The sequence below is a fragment of the Phaethon aethereus genome (genome assembly GCF_964289735.1).
Source record: "Phaethon aethereus genome assembly, chromosome: 21".
NCBI classification, from domain to species: Eukaryota; Metazoa; Chordata; class Aves; order Phaethontiformes; family Phaethontidae; genus Phaethon; species Phaethon aethereus.
This window is the reverse complement of record NC_138597.1, coordinates 3,762,350-3,779,851: the sequence shown is the minus strand read 5'-3', so window position 1 is coordinate 3,779,851 and position 17,502 is coordinate 3,762,350.

The window sequence follows — 17,502 nt, the reverse complement described above, 5'->3', positions numbered from 1 at the left end:
CACTCACTTTTTTCTTTACGTAAAGCAGAGTGCTTTACTATCTAATTCCATTGGACTTCATAGAGTTAGCTGAGGGGCAGTGTTAATTATCCTTTCTCCTACCTCGTCTCTTGATGCATTTTCTAATTTCCCAATTATTTCTTTTTATGTTCCTTGCATTGTGAAGCGAAGGAATAAAATTAAAAACAACTAGGGAGGCTAAGGTTTGGGGTGGGTGGAGTTGTATGCAAAACCTCATCAACTGCTTTTCCACACTGTTGATCTGTGCTGCAGCAGCCCGAGGCAGCAGGCTGCGTCAGGAAATCCTGAGCTGAGGCATAGCGCTCTCGGCGCTGGTTTGCCTGCTCCCGGTTCTCTTTTTGCTCCTGATGTTACAGGAGTGATGGATTTCATCCTCCACCACCACGCCGGACTAAACCTAATGGTAAATTGAGCAAGTAGGGGAGATGGAAAGAGGCAGCTGGCAATAGTGCTGTGGCCAGGTACTCATTAAAGTCTCTTCCAACTCTCGCAATGACCGTTAATGACTAATTATTTGTGCTCCTGGTGCCCCTACTGCAGTACTGACTAATTTAAGCAGCTTCGCCACTGCATGCAGTACCCATACAGAAAAGGGGGTTCTACATGGCATGCAGATGCCCTGCTGGCACGGGGCACCCCCAGCCTGACCAGTGGCCAAGGGGGCAGATGTACTACTGTAGCCAAGGATGGTGATGTGTTTGCCTGGGCATTTGTGGCTTTTCCCTGGCAGCAAGCAGTGAGGGGTGCTGGCGGCTCTCCTGCCCCAGGAGTGGGGGAGCAGGCAGGAGATGACCTGCAGCATGTGCTTCTGATGGCCTGCATGCTCCTCTGGCTCCTGCTGTAACTTACTGAGGCCCCGTGGTTTATTAACTGTGGTCTTAGAATGACGGATGGTGCTTGTTTAATGCAAACCTGCCTTTGGTGCTGCTACTTCAGCAGCTGCTGATTTGTTTTCTTCCCTCTTCTACGTCAGAGCTGGTAGCAGCCTAGCTGGGATCAGGATACGGCACTCTTTTCTCTGACTTTCATATGGGCATGAACTTGGCCCTTTTCCTCCCACTTCACCAGCCACCTCCTCTCTCCTGTGCCTTGGTAAGAGTGGGATGGGATGCGGGGCACAGAAACAGGAAAGCAGGATGGCTGGTGACAATGGGGCAGCAGCCCATGGGTGGTTTGAGGGCCAGAGCGGGCAGCAGGCAGCACACATCTGCCAGCAGGACAGAGCCAGTGCAGGGACAGAGCTGCCTCTCCAGTCTGCAGCTGCACCCTGGGAAGGGACCCCGCTCTGCCCGGCGTGCGGAGGGCTCCCTGCCTGCTGGGCCTGGAAGAGATGAACGTGTTCCCTGGCTGCTCTGCCTCATTCTGCCGTGCAGCCTCCGAGAGAAAAGAGGATCTGCTGCCCTCCTGGCGGCTTGGCACTGGGCAGAGACAAGAGCCAGCCTTGCCACGGGGGACAAGGAGAGAAGGAGCAATGGCTGTGGGGCAGGACTGAGCTAGCCTGGCCCCCACTGGTGTGTGGCAGGAAGGCCTATTAATTGCTTGGTGGTGCTGTGTTACATAGCCCATTTGCAGCTTCTTCTTGTCTGTTTTGAAACTGTGAAATGAGGCGCAGTAATCAAGGAGGGTTTAATAACCATCCCAGCTCTGACATTTAAATTACAGATGGCATTTTCAATTAAACAGGCGCTCTCAACAGGTTTAATTTAGCTATCAGTTCTGCTCTGTTCTTTAAGTGCTTTCTTTAAAACAGTGATGAATTTAAAACTTGCTTCAAAGGGAGAAGGAGCTGAGGAGGAATTGGAGCTGGCTGGATCCCCCTTCAGGGGATGCTGAGTGTGCAGAGGGAAGCCAGTGACTGAGGAGATGAGATGTTCAACTCCCCCAGCACAGATTTGTGCACAGGATGCCTGACATGCGGCTATTCTCAAGTGTCATTTTTGTGTGCCTACATGTGTACATACACGGTCACATCAACATGCTTCCAAACGCAGTGACACCTGGACTTGAGCACCCCATCTATTCTGCAGCTGATCAGGTGCCCGCCTGCATGCCTGCCTCCTTCCACTCCTCTGCTCCACACCATCTTTCTGATGGCAATACCTTCTGCATATTCTTAGAAAACAGGCTTGGGTGACATAATCGATTGCATACGTCTTGGGGTATACAGCATGGTGTGGCCAGCCTCGTGCCTGGATGTACACCAGCTCTGGAGTGGATAGCTGTGCCTGTGCACTGACACTTTCTCTGGCAGAAGCCCTGTTCTCCTCATGTGTTATTCCACCTGTGTTTCATCCTGTCCTGCTTCTGCCCACGCACGATGGATGCACTGCCCTGCAGCACAGCAGCCCATGGAGCCGCCCATGCGCAGCTGCATTCACCTGCGGGCCCACAGCTGACCTTTCTATCCTTTCACATGTGTATGCTCCCATTTTACCAGGGCACCCGGAATCTTAGACACATGAGCCCTCCCGTGCACTGTTCATAGCTTGCTTCTTCCAAGCAAGGCAGAGGCTGTTTCCTGCTCTGCTTAAACCCAAAGCTAACAAGGGAAGACCATAAGGGGCATGGTGGGAATTACTGGTTTGGTTTAAAGTTAATTGCCTCCCTGATGGCTCTGGCCTGCTTTCCTCATTAGGTACTGGATGTGCTGGTTGCTGACACACTGGGCTTGGTCTGCAGTCCTTATGGGCCCTGGGAGCTGCCGTTGCTTTGGGCTGCCCGTGCTGAGAAGTGCCCAGGTCTCTCCCAAGAGGGGGCAGAGAGCAGTGAGGGGAGGGAAGCAGCCAAGCTAGTTGTGTCCTTCAGCTGGGGTAAGTGCTGCTCATGAAATCCTGTGTTGCCTGGAACCCTGAAACTCGGTGGCCTGCAGGTGGAATGATACCCAGGTGGCACTTGCTCTGTAATTGAGGCAGGGTGAAGCTGGGGCAACCCCAACTTCTGTGTGCCTGAGGCTGGTCTGCTGCCTTGCTTGTGAGGTGGACACAGCTGCTCTGCTCTTAGTACAGATAATGCCTGGTAAGTGGCCCTGGAAGGTAGGCTGTGTTCTCTCTCGTGTGTCCCTCTGCATGCAGTGCATGGGTCTCCAGGTCCTTGTTGAGCGTGCTCACATCCTACTTTTCTCCTCTCTCAGTATGGCAGCTGTGGGAGACAGCCAGTCTGGGTACCTGGTGCTTTCAGAGAACAAAGCTGTAGGGCTGCCTGCTTCCAGATCACTTCCTGATCTCCAGGAATTAAATCCTGCCTGATTTTCCTGGAGGTGTGTGTGTTTCTAGTCCTCCATGGCAGAGCTCGTGATTCCCTAGGTCAGAAACATCTCCTGCTACCTCCATACCCAGATGAAACAGCTGGAGTTCACTTGGATGATCACTTGTACTGATGAAGGAAACTCGTTTCAAGTAGTACAATTTGGAAAGGTACAGTACAAAAGCCCCTTAGAGCTCAAAAAGGGGATGGGACTGGGAATTGCGATGTCGATAGCCGGCTCTGCGCACGGTGTTCCTACAAAGACCTGGAAGTGACAGCTTGGGTGAGGGTGTCGTTTAGGACTGAGACGTGTGTGCTTATGGTCCTCGGCTGGTGATTTCTGTGACAGATGAGTGTTGCATAAAGGAAGGCCATGGCCCTGGGCCTTCCTTTGAGGAGGCTGCTGTGGCACTCGGAGAAGAGCCTTTCCCCTTCTGCCGAGGAGAGCGCCTGCTTCCTCGCAGCTGTTGTGAGGAGCCTCCCGTGTTTCTCCCCAGTGTCGAACAGGGCTGGATAATTTCATCACCGCTAATAACATTTCTAGCGAGGCAAGCTACAATAACGATAAGGGTAATTGAATCTCATGCTTCAGGGATAAGCTGAGCTCAGGAGGGGGATCAGGGAGAATTCATTTCCCCCTTCCCTGTGGAAGCCGCTTTGCACAGTTGATCATTTGTGTTGAAAGGCTGATGCTTTCCCTGGCTGGGGCTGGGCTGACCCTAACAGCTGAGCTGCAGAAGATCCCCATTGCCTGCCATCTGTCCTGGGCCTGGGTGCTGCGGTCTGTGGCCCAGGGTGAGCCGGACTTGTCTGCGGTCATTCCAGGAGGAGGCGGGGAGCGAGGCACTGCCTGCCCGAGGCTGTCGGTCGCTTACGGCGTGCTGGCGTGTGCGGGTGCCTGCTGAGAGGCAGTGCGAGCGGGCAGGGGTGCTGGGAGGAACAGAAGAAACCGGCAAGTTAGCCCCTATGTGTCCCGTGCAGCTAGCTTGCTGTAGAAAAAGCATTCGAACAATCCAGTAGTGGTAAATCATTATATGTCTATAGTGCTGCTTTTTTGACTTTGGAGGGATGAGTTAACCTATAGGGACATGCAACGAATATGAAGCCAGGCTGTTCGAAGAGTTGCCAAGAGAGAATACCAGCTCCATTGTCAGCTAACATCTATGGGCTTTGAATGTAATCCCCAGGGCTTGGAAAGTCTCCTCTTACCTGTTGTGAGAATAGCTAGGAGTTATAATTCCTGCAATCGCATTACAAAAATTGTTTTAGAAAAAAATAGTATTTATGGTGGAAACTTAATTTCAAATGGTATAATTTGAGACTGGGTTAAATCTTAAAGAGGCCTAGGAAGCAAAATGTGTCTGCATAACTGCTTTGTGTTTCCTCCCAGCTCCTAATACCATCTAGAGGTGGATGCATTTCAGGGGGGTCTGAGGGGATCTCTTCATACCCTTCTCTTACCTCAAAGGAGCATTGTTGTTTAATTACCTCATTTATGCTTGTTGGGAAGCATAAAGCATTCTGAGCTGTGGGAATGAAAGGGGCTCTATAGGATAGTGTGTTAATATTTGTTAAGAATATACCACAGAGTGATGCAGCTCAGCTAACTGGAGCCTTCAGACCTATCTGACAGGGTGGGACATCTCATTAAAAAGTTGGCTGGCTGAGCTGGAGAGAGGAGATGCCTGGCACACAGTGGGAGAAAGATGTCAGCAGCCAGCCGTCTGGCCTGGTCCCCTCACTGTACTCCATGACCATCCCTTCAAATGGATTTATTTCCCCCAGTGCTTGGTCTGGGTAGGATCAGGCAGTAGAGTTGTCTCAAGGTCTGTAAGTGGGCATTTGAGACCTTGAAAATGAAGTGATGTGTTCAACAGCCGTGCAGGGAGACCGTGCAGAGCAACATACTGAACCCAGCAGCACAGAGGTGCTCAGGAATGCTCTGGGGTCGGTCTTCACTTCTAGGAGAGAAACCTCCAAGCACAGCTGTGTGCTAGTCCTGGAGGGAGAGCCCAGGAGGCAGGAGAGTATTTCTATTCATTTTTCCCCTTAGCAGCTGTGAGTAATTCATGGAACTCCACTGACATAGTGCTGGGGAAAGGATTTTCCGTTCATTATTTACTGATCTCTTCAGAAGCATTATGCTTTTTTCTTTTTTTTCTTTCCTTTTTTTTATTTTCCTTGGGATCTCTTTAGGAGCAGGAGAAGTTTGTCCCCCTGGACTTTCAAGGAGTCCTTTGCCATGTGCCTTTGTTATTTATTCTTTATAATGAAGCTGCTAGAATTAATTCCTAAGGAAGACAGTGTAAAGAAACATCCCTGTCATTAAACAGTCTTCAGAGCTGCAGTTAGAAGATTTCCAAGTGGCGAATGAATGCCTCGGTGGACTCTGTCAATTGACTCATGAGGCGATTGACTGATGGTGTCTAGTCTCATATCAAAGCTGTCCTTGATGTCTATCACCTGGTTCCTTCCCTGGCTGTGAGCGGGGGACGAAGAAACTGCAGTGGGATGCACAAAAGCCTTTGTGGCCAGGCTGGGAAGGAGTCCACCAGTTTGGCCTGGGACTAGGCCTCTCTTGAGGCTACTGATCCCCGAAGTACCAAGGATATTGGGGGATACCCTTGGATTTTTTTGGTCAAGGCTGTGGTATGTGGGATCCATGCCCAGTAGCAGTGTCACTCCTTGTTCATCCGACAAAACCCGAGTGACGTTCCTATCACCTCTGCATCACGGGGTCTCTGGTAATCAGGGTGGTCTGTGCCAGCATGTCCTGGCTGTTCTGGGGTTGGGTACCTGAATGAGACGGTGACACGTCTCCTACCTACAGTCCTGCGCGTGGTGGCGTTCACACGCATTCCTGCATGCGCCACGAGGCACACTGAGTTCGCTTCTCACGCAGTTTTGCTTTTTTCTCCAGCCCTAGCACTTTGTACGAACGCAGGTATTGCAAGCTCTGCCTATTGTTCTTTATGGGGCATTTGCTGTGTTCTAAAGGTGCTACTCATCCTTATCTAGTGATCTGCAGATAAACACAAGGTAATTTCTCCAGGTCTGTTTCCAAGTGGGACTGTGATAGTGTCAAGTAGTTAATTGGGCTCTGTGGTCTCTGAGGCCATCTTCAGACTCCTGATTACTTGTGCGGATGAGCCAGGGAATTGCTGCTGTGCATATTGATGAAGACACGGTTTCTGTGGGAGCCTGCCAGGCTGGGGGGGGTGATGAGCAGAGCTGAAGGTGGGACCCAGAGAGGGGAGTGATTGCCGGTGTCAGGGGAAGAACGGCTCACAGGGCGTGAACTGCACAGCAGGCGTCGGCGCAGATGCGGCTGCGAAGCAGACCCTGCAGCATTGCTCTTGCAAGGAGGGCAGTGGGCTGGAGCGAAGCCCTCTCTCTGAGATGCTACGGACAGAGAGAAGATGCTGTGGCTCTTTGCACGGGTCTCTGCTGGCATGCTTGGACTGTTGTATGTTATGTCCCTTGTATTGCGCGCCGTCTGCTTTTGTTTCCGCTTGCTGCGCGAGGTCTGCCTGCCTCTCTGTAAGGCGCGCAACTCGGCATGTCTCTAGCTCTCAGGAAAGCCTCCTGAAGACTTTTGAAAGACCAGAGGAGCAAAGACCAGAGGCATGAAACTTACAGTTAGCTGCAATGCAGAGGGAAGGTAGCAGTTCATCTGGACAGGAATTGCTCCCACCTTGGCTATTCTCATGTCCTCCTATCCAAGATAACTAGACTTATGAAGGAGCGAAGGAAGGGATTGAAAGCAGCCTGGAAAAGGTTGGCTAGGGTTTCTGGGCTAGAGTATACAAGTCATTAGGAAAACAGCAGCACCTCTGCTTCTCGGCTCTAACGCTCTCTGGAGATGCAGGTTAGCTGTCTGGCCAGGCTGCAGCGTGGGGAGATAGGGAAACGGATGTGATTAAATTATTCAGGCAGTTCGAAGGTCTCTGCAGGCAGCTGCTCCTTGTGTATGTGTAGGGGAAGGTTGTAGCATTGCTGATGAGCGTAACCCGTAAGCGAGGAGATCCAGAGCACATTGCTGAAGCCTGGCAGTTCTTGGCTCGGGGGTGTTCACTGCTTGGCACTGGCAGCCAGGGGCTCGGCAGGACAGCCTTGCGAGGCACATGTCATGACCCAGCACTCCGCCACTCTGACAAGATGCAGCACGGTCCCTTTTTTGCCTCATGGTAGACACTCTCCAAAGACCCTGGGGTATTTCCTGGCTGTTTCTCTACTTGCTGGACATAACCCTTTCAGCTACTTTCTTGCAGCAGCGATGTGCTCAGGGAGGGAGAGCTTGTGTGGATTCCCATCTCATACCAGCTGGATGTTGTTATTGAGGGAGGTAGACCTTGACACTCATGGGGCTTGGAAATGAGAAGAAGTGTCATTCATTTTGCACGCCAGCAAAAAGCACAGTAAATGAAAGGATTAGATGGCCTATGCACGAAGGAAGAGCTCTTGTCCTGATCAATAATTTAAAAATTCCCAGGCAAGTGAGAGTTAGGGCTGCGTATACAAAACAGTTATTTGAGGCTTTAAAAAAAAAAATCAGAAAAAAAAAATTCAAAGAAGCTATTAAAAAGACTAGTTTGTTTGGATTTACTGCTTGCACTTGAGCTCAAGGTTGCAGTTAAATGTAACTGGAACTTACGCGCATATACGAATTCACAGTTACTTCTATTCAAATTGCCTTAAACTCTGTCCATATCATGATAGTGTAAGGGAGAATAAATCCTAAGATAGCCTTGTCCACTTAGAGGAATGGCTTTGTCTTGCTGAAATCATAACAATTCAAATGCTTTTTCTTAATGTATGCTGATTGTGTCCAAACTTTTATTCCGCATGGCATGGACTGTGCTGGAGGCTGTTCAAAGCACTGAATGAAGCTTGGCTGCGGAGGCAACGTGGTTCAGAAAACAGGGCTACGGGCTTGGAATTCTTGGCTGTACTTGCAGGCTTCCTGTGTGACTCCTAGCTAAGGCAGGCTTATGTCTCTGGCATCCCTGTGCATTTTAGCACATGGACAGTAATAAAATCTGATAGTTCAGAAGCACATGGGTGTCTCATGGCCCTCATTCCTGGAACAAGCACTGTCTAGATACAGATCAGGAATTAATGCATCCCATGCTTTTTTTTAAAGACATCTCACCTTTTAGGCTTCCCTGGCTGTATCAGAGCCCCTTTCTCCACCTCTTTTCCATCCATACTGAATTCTAAACTCTGTGCTAAGAACAGAAGCACTGACCTTCATAATTATCCATCAGCAGCCATCTCCTTTTCCGTAACAAGTGTGTCAAACCATAAGTACAACAGTTTCTCATTTCTTTGAGCTGAAACACCCAGTGGCAACAAATAAGCATAATTTCCTTTGTTTTATCTGGTTTTCCTCGTAAACACTGCTACCATCAAAATTTCTAGAAAAGTCGTCTGCTTCTTCAAATGTTCCATGATAGCTTTTCAGCACCCCCCACCCCAGGTGGTGTAGCCCATTCCGTAAGAACTAATGGCATCGGCAAGGATTAGGGTTCCTTGCTGTCTGTGAAAGGCTGATTTGAGGGGTCTCAGCTCGGATATTCCAGCAAACAGCCCCCAGTGAAGTCATCCAGGAGCTGTTGCGTTGCCTCTGGGGATCCGCAGAACCAGGTGTGCCAGTTAAACGCCCCAAGCAAAGTGTCAGAGCCTTGCAAGTAAGAAAGAAGGGTCGGCTTGTCTGTGCTGGTCTGAGCCCCTCCTGGGCAGGGTGGCATCCTGTGCCTGGCATAGCTGTGGGCTTGCCCCAAGCCTGGACGTGAGAAGGCGTGTTTGCATATTTATTACGGTGGTTTTGGATCAGTGAGTTATCCCCTGCCTCTGTCCACTTCTACCTATCCCTCTTACATTTGAGTGCGGCGTTTCTTGGCTTTCTGCCCATGGTTTTGTGTGCTTATCAACAAGAGCTGCCTTGTAGAGGTTATTATGCATCCTGTCACTGCTGTGTGCGCTTGAACCTGACGCGGTGCCCGAGGGCGCGGTGGGAAGCGTGGGCTGGAGCTGTGCTCTCTGCTCTCCGGAGCCCTGGTTCCCAGTGATGGCGGGTGACTGCGAGTTGCGCAGGACGGGGGACACAAGCATCTGAAAAGGGCGACTGGGGCTGCTGCCTGATGTTTTTAAATGTTTCTTAGAAACTAAACTCAGTGTTACCTAACTCCACCAGATCTGCAGTGCAGAACTCATGGCGCAAGGGGAAAGGAATTTTTTTAAAATTTTTATTATTATTTTCTACTTTTTTCCTTTTACAAGAAATAACTCACTTTTCAGCTGTTGGAGAAGGTAGTAATTGATCTAGAGCTTTGCAGCTTGCCTTCCAGAATGGTTTTATTCTTAATGTAGGAATAAAACTCTGTTAGGTCAAATACACAGCAATAAATACAAGCAGCACATTAGCTTTAATATATTGGATTATTCCACTTCGTGGTGACGGGGAAAAAAACCAAGATTTAATTCCCCCGGCAATGCAGGCAAAGAAAATCACTTTCCCTGCTCTTTTTTTTTTTCTGTTAAGTCATTTTTGTCTGTCAATGCCAGTGCTGCAGGCTTTGACAGGGTTTAATTTTACTTTTTATTTTTTTTAACCTGGTATGAAAGTAAGAAGTATTTTCTCCAAGGAAATTGTCCACAAACTCACTCAGTGCGTTTTATTTCTAGCTGTTACAGATGCCCTCCCTGGTGGGATGTGGGGAGCTCTCGGTACTGTCAGAAAAGCGGGGATTGTTGTGGGCTGTAAGGTAGCTTTCGGCTTCACTCTGCTGTTGGAGTGGGGCAGTGAGTTCAACACAGCTATTCCCCTTCCTCCAGGCATGCTGGTGTTGGTTTCTGTTCCCACCCTGAAGCTTCCCAGCTAGAATTAGGATCTGCTAATCCTAATTCTAGGATTTAGGATTATACATACATTATACATACATTATGCCGACTGTTTTGGTGACATACCACCACCCTTCAGTGCTACCATACCTGTTGCATCTTTGCTTGTGTCCCACGGGCTAGTGGTGGCTTAGGGCTCCCACATGTATGTGCATGTACCCAGCAGCACATGAATTTCTCCCAATTGACATGCCTTGCAGTGCTGAAGTCTTTCATCAAATCCCATAGTCAATCCTTGTGCCATGCCTTCCCTCATTTTCCTGGGAGAGCAATGACATTGGAAACTTTTCCTACAACCCCTGTTTTCTCACAAATCCCTATTATATATTAGGAACAGGGCAGGCGAGAAGAGGCAGGAGATCATTCCTTGCTTGTCACCATGGAAGACAGATAGGTAGAAGGTGGCTCTGCTGTGGACGAGGCAAGTAGCAGAGAGACTGCAGCAGAGACTTGGCTGGGAGAACAGAGAGGAAACATCTTGGCACAGTGAAGGACTGTAAGAAAGGATTTGCAGCGGGTAAAGCCTTCATAGCCAGAGAGCTTTGAAAAAAGGCTAGATGAATCTGTGTCAGGAGCGACGCACAGATGCGGAAAGGTCTGCCGTAGACAGGAGAAAGGGACTTAAGAGTCGGCAAGCCTGGGGTGGGGGGGTGGTGTTGGTTCTAAAGCGTCTGTCTCCTGTGTGCAAATTGGCAAGAGAGACTGCGGAAAACAGCAAGACAGGAGTCTCCATGTGGTTAACTGAGTCTTTGCACTGTCCAGGCAGAGTTATCGCTCCAGTAAGCAGGACTCCTCCACCAGCACCTAGACTCTATCTGATTGTGAAGTCTTTCTCGTCTTAGACAAATACAATAATCCTGCTGGCAATTAATTGGCTTTTGTTCACCAAGAGTGAACAAGATCTCATCTTAATCTGTTTCATTATTTCTCCTTGTATAGCACAGTCAACACAAGATTAGGTTTAATTTACAAAAAAATGCAAAGTCATTACTCATATCTGGATCAGGATTTTATCTGCTTCGTTTTGCAATGCTTCATGTGTCATTATTAACGAGAGGAGCTGCATGGTGTGTGGTGAGGTAGAAATGACACTGCTTGATTTCAGGACCTTTTGGAAGGATTACAGGTAGCAGAGCTCTGATATCATCCTTTCTGTACCCCCATCTCCTGCCCTTCCTCAGAGAAGCAGCCTTGTGCTCAGGAGAACTAGCCTCTTCCCACAGGGTCATGGGCCATGATGCTCTCATCTCCTAGCTCCTTATGCAACAGCAACCCTCGGCATACATCAAGGAAAAGTTGTGGGGCCCATGGCAGTACCAGCCAGAGGCGGGTCTCGTTTAACGCCAGGTGAGAGGCTGTGCTAGTTCCCAACGGTGGTCAGTGTCTGAGGATGTCCTGGCAGTGCAGAAAGGCCAAACTGGTGGTTTCTGAAATGCTCTGCATGGGTTTATCTCTCCCTGTGCATTTCAATGCACTTACCTATGAGTGCTCATGCAACCCATCCTGCTAACGAGGCTCCCCCTCTGCCCGGTCCCCACCAGGCAGCTGGCTCACGGAGCATGGTCCTTTCCCCCTGTTCTTCTGAACATGGTACCTACATCTACAACGTACTGAGTGGGAGGCATCTCGCTGCCAAAGCTTGCTCTCCTCCCTGGTTAGTGCTGAGCTCCCATTCCTGCTGCAGTTAGGTGTGTTCCCCCACGATCCATCAGTCCAGTGAGAACTCTTACGACTTTATTGTGGCCTCTCTGCCTTTCTGGGAACACTGATTGCACTGTGGTTAATGGGTCTGCACAGATAGCAGCTCCAGATGAGTTGCTCCAAGTGCCTGCAAGGGAGGTTAGCCAAGGGCATGTGCAATATAGCTGGGACTCTTGCCTTGCTGGGGAGGGCTGTTGAACTTGGCATGCAAGGAAGGTAGTAAAGTGTCTGTGTGCACCTGGGCACAGTGTAGATGGGGATGCAGGCAGCCCTGCTGCTCTGGATGTGATTCTTCTGAGTCTCGTGGGCTGGATTAAGGTAAGAAGGTACTCAGCAAGGAAAGGAATGTTACTGACTTGAGTACACTCAATAAATCAATGTCCTAGGATAGTGTTGGGCATATTGTGCTGCTTCCAATCAAATTTGAAAGTCAGGCCTTGATCTGTGTTCAAGAAAGCTTTCATTACTCTGATTAGTGTGTTACAGTTTAAAAGACTGCCTGCATCCAAGACAAGTGTGCTGTGAGTGCCTCTTGCCCGAGAGGCAACTGTACTTCCAAAATGCATGGGGTGTCCCAGATGGCAGGGATAAGCACGAGGGTCTGTCAAGCAAAAGCTGCTCTGCAAACCATGACAGCAGGCGTTTAAACAGGACAAGAAGAGAGAACGCTAACTGGAGCCTAAGCTGCAGCCAGAAGCAGCAAGGTGCAGCGTTGAGAAATAGGCCCACAAATGCAACACTTCGTGGTGCGCTTCAACTATCCCGCGCCCCTCTCCGCAGGGGCTCCCAAAGCGGGAGCCAGAAGCACCCGAGGCTGGTGTGGCTCGCTGCCTGCAGCCCGAGTGCCATCTGCTGTCACTGCGGCTCCAGAGAGCACCGGGGGTCCCGGCAGCGTGGGGGGCGAGTGCACCCCTCCATGGGGCGAGACCGGGGCCGATAGTCACGGGAGGATTTTGACGTTGCCCCTGTGTGGACCGCAGGCAGGGCTGCGTTCAGAGCGCTGTACTTCGGATGCTGCCAGCTGGCTGGAGCCCAGAGCTGCTGGGAGGAGAAAGTAAAGAGGCAGTCAGGCACCTCTGCTGTCTTCTTTCTTTTGCATGAGACAGAACTCTCTTCCTCAAAAAATGAGGGAGGCTGACTGTCAGCCCAGAAGTGTGCTTGCTTGGCTGTATCTGGCTTTTCTGTTCCTGTGATACCTCTTCCTCATGTGCCAGTCTTGACCATGTCTATCCTGTTCTGGTTTGTCTGGGTACCTTTGCTTTACATGCAGGCTGCTGTGACTCGGACAGTAGTTTTTCTAGCTTCCATGAGCCTTCCCAGTTGAACTTGCTATAGTACTGCTCTCCCTCTAACTCCAAAGCACCTCCTCAGTAGGAAAGCATGTTTAGGCTCTTTTTTCCCTGAGGAGACTGAGAGGGACAGGACAGTCACTGCCCCAAGAATATCAGGAGGAACTAGCTGGATGGAAGGAGAAGCAGGAATCAGGTTAGCTCAGTGCCAGCACTGCTCACCCGTGGACTTTGTTTTGCCCTGAAGTATCTGTATGGTGTGGGACAGCAATGAAGGAGGTGTGAGAATGGCTGGGTCTGAGCTGCAAAGGGAGGTGTGTGCCCGGGGGATGTTTCTTCACTAGCCCAGTGTTTTCTACTTCTTCGGAGGTTTTCTACTCCTGACAGGCTTGTGGGCTCAAATGCAAGGATAAGTCACTGGCTTTCCATCCCATTTGTGACCATACTCATTTTGGCTACAGCTTTAGGCTGGCAGCCTCTGCTGCAGGTGTGGCTGATGCCCTGTTATTCTGGCTTTCAGGAGGTGCTGTTCCCAACCTCTGCAAGCTGTTTGATTTAGGGGGAATCAATCTCCTAAACTATCCTCCCTGTTAGAACTGGCTAGAACAGCTGGGCTGCAAGCAACAGGGAATTACCAGATAGATTCCCTCCCCCCGTCATACCTCCCATCCCCAGTCTTGAGTGCCTGGTGGGGGAGCAAACTCCTCCATCTGTCCACAAACCCCCCAGGTGGGTAATAATAGATGCTTTATATAGAAAAATTCCATTAGATTTGACTAGATATATGCCAGTGCTTCCTTGCCAGGGCCCCATCTTGCTCTGTTCTGTTCCTCTGCAAGAGACTTGCTGTAAAAGTTATTATGGAGGGGAAAAAAACCCTCCAAACCACACAAAACACAACAACTTTTACATATAATGGCATTTATAGCCAGAAGTGGCTGTGCTGAGCTGTGTAGAAAAGAAAATTACAGTGGGATGTCATATAACTGCAGCCACCAAGATGCAGTCGGCTACCCAGACGTCAGATGGCAGCTGCTGAGAGCAGGAAAAGGGCTCTGTGGAGTGCTGTATCTCAGACTTCTCTTAGTGCCTCTCAGTATTAAAGCAGCCAGGGTAAGAGGTGTGTTCATGCTGGTGTCTTGGCCAAAAATGAGTAGCTAGCAACTTAAACTCTCTCTCCAGTTCTCATCATCCAGCTGTTTTGTTCCAGCGTGGGGTGTTTTGGAGGACATTTCCATTCTTTCTTCTGCATAGCTCCCTACTAAGCTCCGCAGCGGTCTGCCGCAGGGATGGCTGTGGTGCACTGTGGGTTTGATGTGCAAAGGAAATAGGAGCCCTTTCTGCAGCTCTTGTAGGAGGAGTCCTCTTGTTCAGGACTGGGTAGGAGATGCTTTGTGTCGTTTTGGGTTTTTTCCAGCATGAATGCTCCAGCAACACTCAATTGTTGTGTTTTAATGCTTATGGGTGATGAGAATATCGGTTACAAATTACTTGGGGACAGACCCCTTCCTGTCTGCACAGCACACATGTCTGCGTTGGTCATCAGTGCGCCCAAAAGCTACTCTGTAGTATCACATAGCTGCTTGCTGGGGTTGGCACAACAGAAAGCAGAAGGAACCCCCACTGAAGCTGTGTGTGATAGACACTTCAGCGGCTGGGAGCCTGAATACATCTGAACCCTTTTGTCACGGTTGCACTGCCTTTCTGTAATCCTGTGAAATTGCATCCTCTCGACTTCCCTGAAGTCTGTAACACGTGCGAACCCATTAACCTGTACTCTGCTCGTCTTGGACAGATGAGTTGACATCATCTTGGAATTGGATTTATGTGTATGGTGCAGATTTCAGTGTGTTCAGACTTCTGCTATTTCTTCAAAATTCAAAAGGTATTTGGAAGAGTATTTAGAATGTGAGAAAGATTCCCCCCTCCCCTCAAGTACCCAGGCAGGCACTCACTTGCATTGGGACTGTAGCACCGATGCGGCTGAATGCAAGGAGCAGCGACTCCCCTGAGGTCAGCAGCAGCGTTTGCAAGAAGCTCTGTGGAGCAGAAGTAGCTATTCTCTGCAGCGAAGCTGCAGGGCACTGAGTGTCTTGGAAAGCACCTCTTGGAGGTGAGTGGGAAGGTCAGGACAGCTTTGCAGGATGCCCTTGACAGCCAACGTGAACGTCAGGCCTGCTGGCATGAGGGGGAAGCATGGAGCAGGAACGTCCCTGGGCAGCTGCATTCGTTGTAACAGAGCTGCTGGGGAGGCTGTGTGTATCAGTAGTTCAGCGTAAATAAGCCTCAGGTGGGGACCATGGCCCTGCCCTGTATTTACAAGGGACGCAATATTGGAAGGCTTAATCCTGGGGTTTATCCTGAGCATGAGATGGTGGCTTAGGAAAGGTTCAGTTTAACAATTGCATCAAGGTGTGAATATTGATCCCCTTGCTGTACTGATCCCTTAGGGACAGATGAAGGCTTCATTTTTTTTTCTGTGAGGCAGAGAATTGGCAGCAAGCTGAATATTAACTAGCAACTTTGTCAGCTGCATTAAAGGCTGTGGTGCATAAAGCTGCATTGTGTGACTGTGTGCAGAGGTAATGGGGGGAGAGTTAAATTCTGAACTGGTTCTGGTCTCTCCTGGGTCAGAACCAAGGCTGAGCTCACAGCAGAGCTACAGTTACAGAGGGCATCTGCCAGGGCTGGACTGTGTAGGAGCCTTCCTGGACCTCCTCTGTGCCTTGCATGAATTCCCACTATGTTTTAAGTGCAAACCTGTTGCCCATCAAGTACTTGTGACAGGTTCAGGCTGCTGGGTTGGGGAACAGAGCATGCACCTCTTTCTGGGAGACTCATGATGTTATACAAGATACAATGACTCCTGGTCTTCTGATAGGACTGGTCGACATCACTCCACATAACTGAAAAAAAAAGCATGCTTAAGCACAGGACACAAATACGCAGCACACAAGGGGAGGTCCACACACAATTGTGTCATTTTATTATGTTTGCCTGGACTCTGGCTTGACATGGTTGTGGTCTGGAAGGCCAGTGTGCCCTAGGCATCCAGGTAGAGCAGTGCAGAAAGCCTGATGAAGCCGAGCATGCACAAAGTGACCAGCTTGGAAGCTCTCTCCTTTGGCTAGAGGTAATAGTACTACACTGCACTTGTAATGGTGCACTTTGATGCAAAGTAGCATTCAAGTATGTATGTGCTGGCAGCCTAGGAAGGGAAGACAGACAGACGGACACAAAAATGTAAGTGCCTAGGCAACACCAGCTCTATTAAGGGGATGCTCTTCTGAGAGGACTGACTAGTAGGGCCAGGCTTGGCTCAGGGAAGCTTGGGTATCTTTGTTCAGGATGGTGGCTCACAGCCCTGAGTGATACCGAGGCACTAGTGGGAGTACGTACAAAGTGCTGTCTTGTCAGTGAGCATATGGAGTGGAGGCAGACGTGTACTTTTTGCAGACGCTGTTAGTAGGCAGGAAGAACTGAGATCAAGTGGGGCTAACAACAGCTTTCTGTGTGAAGAGTATCTCCTGCCTGCCAAGGATGACCAGGGTGCTTGTTGCATTGAAGCATGCAGAGGCCAGGAAGGGGTAGATGAGTTCGTTTTCATTTGTTCCTGGACCCCCTCCCCAGATTGCTTCTAACCCATTTCCCTAAGTCCTCATTGTGTCTCTCTCCCAGCAATTGCTCTCAGTTGCTGTCTGTCTGAGGGAGCCAAATGAAGGCTCAGGGTTGGATGCCAGAGAGGTTTTGGTTCCCGACACTTTCCTTGATAAATGGATGCTGGGGACAGTGTAAGAGAAAAGGATCCAATCCCTATTGCTTTGTGTTATCGCTAAAAATTAAACTGGGGACTTGGAATAGCATATGGTGGTCAAGCTAGAGCTCCTATGGGGCGAGCAATGACATCTATTGTTTATAAATGGGAGAAGCTAAGATTCTCACTGCAGGTCATGGAAGCAATTGGTGACAGAGATGTGACAGGGCTCTGGGTTTCCCTGGTCTGTTTTCAGACACAAGGTCTATGCTTTTGTTTCTTCCTTTTTTTTCCTGCTCTTTAACTTTCAGAAAATATGCCCAAAGTACCTCTTAAAGTTAAGGGGTGCCCAAGTCTGGGAAGTGGGAAGGAGGAGTGTCTAGCTTGGGCTGGGTGCTAGAGGTTAGCAGCTTGGGAGAGAAGTAAGGTCTGTAGGCTTTTTAGGTGATCTCATGTCTGACTGAGAACATCAGTGCAAGCGGTGAGGCAGAGTCTCTATGTGGTGCATTCACAAATCTATTCACATTCTTTGCATAGTCCTCTTGAGGAAAGATGGATGCTGGCCCCTGGCATCGCACGCACATTCATAGG